We start from the raw sequence: 5962 nt of genomic DNA on the forward strand, positions 1-5962 counted from the left end.
ATAATTCCTGGAAGGGAGTGCCAAGTGACCTCACCAGGTGCCAACTCATGAAAAGCAGTACAAAGAAAAAGCATGAGACCATAAGGGTAAAATATCATAGCCAGTCCAGGGAAGAACTGTTGTCTGAGCCACAAGTGTAGAAGCAGGTGGGTGACTTGGGGGTCACCTCATTGTCCTTGGATAGCTGAGCTTACAGAGCCAGGCAATATAGAAGCAGTTTGATTTAAAAAAATTCAAGCACTAGTGATAGAGGAGAAAGAGAGATTAGTTATCCAATCAACCAGCAACTGTTTGTGGAGTACATGTTACACATGAGGCCCTTCACAAAGCAAATACTTTCTGTCTGGTCTGGGCCACCCAACACATACAGCAAAAGCCAACCAGTACTCACAGCAGCATTTGAGGTGCCAGAAAAGTGGTACAATCTTTGAATAACAGTGTAGCAGAGATCAAAATGGAAATGACCAGTGTGACCTAGCATGGTGAAGAGAATGGATCAAAACGATATGCCAGGACAGGACCAAAAATTATCACTTACCTTATATTAAATTCCAACAACATAAGAGGTAGGTTTCACTATTTCTATCTTTTATATGAGGAAACCTTAGCTTAGAATGCTGAGTAAGCTGTCCAACATCACACAGCTAGAAGAGGTGGGACAAGACTGACTTAAAGTTCAGGCCTAGCCTTCACCCAAAATCATATGGACAGTGGCCACACTGCAGCTGGGAGTCTGGGAAGGTCAGATTCATTCAGACTCTCAGAAGCCCTAATGGCCACACAGTCCAAAGACAAGCTTTAGTACAAGATAGATGCTTTGCTAGCAATTCATAGACATCCCCCAGAGATATCAGTTCATCTCAGTATGACTCTAAAGAAGTCATTTTATCTCTCCTGTCTTAGACTTCCTTTTCTCTAAAATGAGAATAAGAACTCCTATGATGAATGGTGATATTCCTGGCCTAAGCAGCTTCTTCATCTCTTTTATTCTTCCTCAACTCTAGGGTACCAGGGGTACCCTAGATCTAGTGGCACATATAAGCAGTCTCCTTAAAAGTGGTTAAGAGTTTGTCCTGAAAATCTTTCTAAGCTTTTCAGAGTGCCACCAGAGCAAGCTGAGAATTTGTTGGCTTCTACATCCTTAATCTCTGGCCCTGCATTAATTTTAGGGTTCTCCAGAGAAATAGAACCAACAGGAATATATATAAAGAGATTGATTATAAAGAGTTAACTCACACATTTATGGAGGCTGAGAAGTCCCCTGAACTTCTGTCTGTAAGTTGGAGACCCAGGAAAGCCAGTGGTGTGATTCAGTCTGAGTCAGAAGTCCTGAGAACAGAGTAAGATCAATGTTACAGGCTCAAGCAATCAAGCAGGAAGGCAGAATTTCTCTTTCTTCCACTTTTCATTCTAAACTCAGGTCCTCAACAAATTGGGTGATGCCCACCCACATTGGGCAATCTACTTTACTGAACTCACCCATTCAAATGCTAATTTCATCTGGAAACACCCTTACAGACACCCAGAAACAATATTCAGCCAAATATCCCAGCACCTTTTGATTCAGTCACATAAAGTTAGCCATCACAGACCTCTTTTACCTGCCTTATCTTAATCTTTTGGGAAGCTTGAAAAGAGAAAATCAAATGGTCCCATACAGCATGAGCCACCCACAGGCCCCAGTGCCAAGCCCCCCTAATTTCCATCAGGGCAATGTCAGGGCAATAATGTTGTGATGGGATTTCAGCTCATCAAGGAATTACTGGCATATTGCTGTGGTATTACAAAAATGACACTTAAAACACTGTGAGCATGAATTTAGTTACCAACTAATTAATTTACAAAACAGTTCTTATTAAAGTAGTTGCATACTTCAAACTCATTTTTTAAGCCAGATGATATCCAGGTTTATTTTGTGATGCACAGCTTTCTTGCTAAACTCTTTGAACTTTGGTGAAAGTTTCACTGCCTGAGAATGGGGCTTCCATAAGTAGTGTGGCAGAAAATGCATAGGTCTTGGATTCTATTCCTGTTTCTGCTACTAATCATTAGTTCTATAACTCTGAGCAAGTGATTCTCTGTCTCTGAGCCTCAGATCCCTCATCTGTGGAGTGAAGGAGCAGCATTTTGAAGACAGCTTCCTCAGAGCATTGCTGGATACTTATATAACATTAGCATATACTTATATACAGATAAGTGATTTGAAGAGAGTGTTTTCAGGGGTGAAATGGTCAAAAACAAGTTTGGGAGACTGGATGAAGCTATGTTTTTCAAATTTTCTTTCTGAATGAATTTATGGAGTTTTTTTATATGCCATTGGAAGAGGAGATCTCAAATGTAGTGCTTTCCACATTTGTTTGACCTGTAAACCATTTTTATTTTTGTTCTATCACTGAACATCTCTAAAAGTTTGTGTTCCAAGGATCAAACTTAAAAAACACTGAATTAAAGGCTGTTTGAGAGGCATTGTTTGCAGTGGCAACAAGATGGAAATAAGTTGGGTAGCCACTGCTAACCTCCCTTTCCTCAGGAAATGCTAGGTAGCCCTATAAAGAACAGAGCAGATACATGTGTGTTGGCATGGAAATTTTCCAACATGTCTCATTAAATGCAAAGAGCAAGATGCAAACCTTATAAAATGTTCCCATTTGTGTGTGTGTGTGTGTGTGTGTGTGAGCTTGAGTGCAGGTAGAGGTGAGTGGATACAACTTGCATAGCAAGTTTCTCAGTGCATATATAAGAAACCTCAGAGGATTCCTTGCAGAGTGGTACTGAGGGTGGAGATAAAGGGCATTTTTACTTTTCATTTTATACCATTAAGTTTTTTTGAACTTTATTTTTACCAACTCATGTATTATTTTTATAATTTACAAAAAACACAAATTTTAAAAGCTCTCTGGAAACCCTTTTAAATCAACTTTTGTGATTTTATGATTTCTTGAGCCCCAAATTGAGGCTAATTTAAGCCTGTCTTCTTGATGAGAAATGGTCCACCTGGATGCCAATTCTTCTATATTTTTCTACCCTGAGACTGCAGGCACAGTTGGAAGACTGAACACCCTGAGGAGTAACTGGCCCCTCTCTTTGGGGGCTCACATTATGAGTTTCCAAATGCAGGCCAAAGAACCAAGCCATAGGAGCAAGAATGGAACATAGCATTCCACTGTAGGCAAACATTAACAGGCAAATCATGACTAAGGACAGAATCCCAGAATCCAAAAACATCTAAGCTGGATCTTTCTACAGAGAAGAAATCTGACATCCAAAGGAGAAAAATTGAAGACCATACTACAGATCTCAGATCTGGGACTCCTGATTCTAAGTCCGGGAGAATTTATACCATGCGATGTTGTCTTTCCAAAGTGGGAAGGATGCTCCCCTCACCCAAACCCCTGAGCCATCCACAAGGAAACAGGAGAATGTTCCTGGCTTGAAGGCTTTAAAGCTGACCAAAGCTAGACACAATGGACTGAAAAAACAAAGTCCAACCAGAAAAGGCAGAACCAAAATTGAGGAGAAGGCAAATTTTTGTCGCTAATTTAGCTAATCTTGAAGGTGATGAAAATTTGGGACAGAAGGCGCCAAGATAAAGAAACGGAGTGCTGGCTTCAGCAGCACACATACAAAAATTGGAACAATATAGAGATTAGCACAGCCCTTGTGTAAGGATGACATACAAATTCATGAAGTGGCCCATATGAAAGAAAGGAAGAAGAAAGAAAGAAAGAAAGAAAGAAAGAAAGAAAGAAAGAAAGAAAGAAAGAAAAGAAAAGAAGGAAGAAAAGAAAGACACAAATCAAAAGATCAAGACAAATTTGTGCTGATAAAGGAAACTGGTGAGAGTAATTTCACCAGTTGCCTTTGGCATCTGCTCTACATACCTGGGAGGAATTAACTTCTCAACTAGTTATACATGTTGTAAACTTTGTGGTAACTGTGAAGCAGAAGAATAGAATAGGTGGAGAATGAACTTTCCATCTAAGTGAATTGTCTGAAGGATGGAAGGTCTTTTTTTCAATTCTGGTACTTCTATGTATTTTTACAATGCTTATGGAAATCTTTATAAAAAGAACTATATGTCCCCCAGCCTTGTTAAACAGAATCTGCTGCACACCATTTAGCCTTTTCCTCAAGTTTTTGTTTATTCCTTTGTTTTTACATCTGAAAAAGAAATCCTTTTTCTGGGTTTTTGTACAGAGAGGCCCTTGGAACTGTTAAGGTATAATGGTTCTGCCCCCTTGTTTTCTGTTCATTACATTTGTATTCTGTATAGGTTTTACAAAGCACTATTAGATCAGAAGGAATATGTTCCATTCTAGGAACAGTGAGGAATAAGATGTGGGGAGCAGGGGTGGCACAAGGAAAAAGGATATATGAAGAGGTAGAGTATTTTCTCTTTTGACTCTACTTCTGAATTATTCCATTTCTTTTTTTTCTCTTTTACAAGTAAGTTATTTTTACAATAGACAAGTTTATTTTGGCATAAAGCAAATAACAGAACAGGTAAGTAAAACTGAGAAAATTGCACCCTGATACGGGTCCTGCATCTTATAGGAATCCAAGGGTATTTGGGGTTGTTATTATTGCCATTTACAAATGAAAAAACTGAGGTCCCAGAGAGATTTAACAGACTTGTCTAATGCCGCACAGGGAATTAGCGGTAGAACCTGAGTGTGAAACTGGGTGCTTTTGTTCCTAGGCCACCATACCCTCCACCTGACAATGTAAGCCCCTGGTGAAATGTAGTCTACCCTGAGTTCCAACCTCAGCATGTTCTTCACTGAGAGTCAGTCAATCCATCTGTCTATCTTTTTTCCCTACTCTCATTATACCTTGTCCTAGCAATCTCTGCTCCCTTCTAAGTTGCTGTTTTTACTGTATCATGGGCTTGAAAGTCAAACCTCAACTCCATACAAAACATGCTATAGCAGAAGAGGAATAAATATCTCTCTGTATGCAGTATTGAGACATTTCCTCTGATAAAGGCATGAGCCTTAGTCCATGGTCGGGGGAAGCCCCTTCCCTTCCTTCCTCATTCCTACCCATGTTCCAGGTAGTTGATATAAACTCTATGATGTACATAGAGTCTGCACATCTGTAGCCAGAGTACTGAAAAGCAAACCTAGATGAGAGTGTATAGCTTTTGTGATGATCTTAACCAGTATAAAAGAGAATTAAGAAAGATAGAAAGGAATAAAGGAGGCAAGATGTGATTTAGGGAAACTTTGTTTCCTAAAGATTAAGTCTTAAGAGCAGATGTGACATTAGTCAGACCTAGACAGGTGACATGGGCAAACAGCATTGGGGTAGTAATCTATATCAGACCCCTAGGCTACACCTAACCAGCAGACAATCCAAGTACAAATAATGTACTGTTCTAAAATATGGTTTCTAGGAAGGCCTTTATTTAGCTCTCTTTTCAAAATATTGTCACCTCTAAGTCCCTCCTGCATACAAATTCTGGAATCCCCAGCATTCATGAAATCTGCTGGTCAGTCCTATTTTCCCAGCCACTCTCAGATGGAGTCCTCCCCAAGTACAAGTCAAGACATGATGGGTTAAGGCTGCCCAAAGGTTTCCTGATACTGGAGGGAACTCACTTCTTACCTTGCCCTCCAGTGCACCAGTCCTCCAGCAAATAAATACCAGAACCTATGGAAGTCAGTCAATCCTCCCTTGTGATCTGACTCACAGACATGTATCTGACATCAGCACACAAACATACACACACACATGCGCATGCCTTTTAACCCATGGAAAAGAAAGGCATCTGTGTAATTCGTGGAGCCAATTTCTCCATGTTGCAGTGGTATTCACAAGGAGTGGGACTGATAGGAGATGCCTGTGTGCTATGCAGTTAAAAAGATAAAATGACCTGTAAGGTTGGTAATAACCATCCCTGTGAAGAGAGACGAGCAACACTGAAGCCATCATGCTAGGAAAAAGGAATGATTGCTCATAT

The 5962-nt window shown here is 40.1% G+C and overlaps 1 non-coding gene across 1 annotated transcript; it reads left to right on the forward strand.

Moving 5' to 3' along the window:
* Positions 1-3599: 3599 nt before the first annotated feature.
* LOC122479241 lies at positions 3600-3703 on the forward strand. The gene has a single exon (XR_006296304.1). It is a non-coding gene; the product is annotated as a U6 spliceosomal RNA (small nuclear RNA).
* Positions 3704-5962: the final 2259 nt, after the last annotated feature.

The sequence above is a fragment of the Prionailurus bengalensis genome, chromosome B1, assembly GCF_016509475.1.
Source record: "Prionailurus bengalensis isolate Pbe53 chromosome B1, Fcat_Pben_1.1_paternal_pri, whole genome shotgun sequence".
Classification (NCBI taxonomy): domain Eukaryota; kingdom Metazoa; phylum Chordata; class Mammalia; order Carnivora; family Felidae; genus Prionailurus; species Prionailurus bengalensis.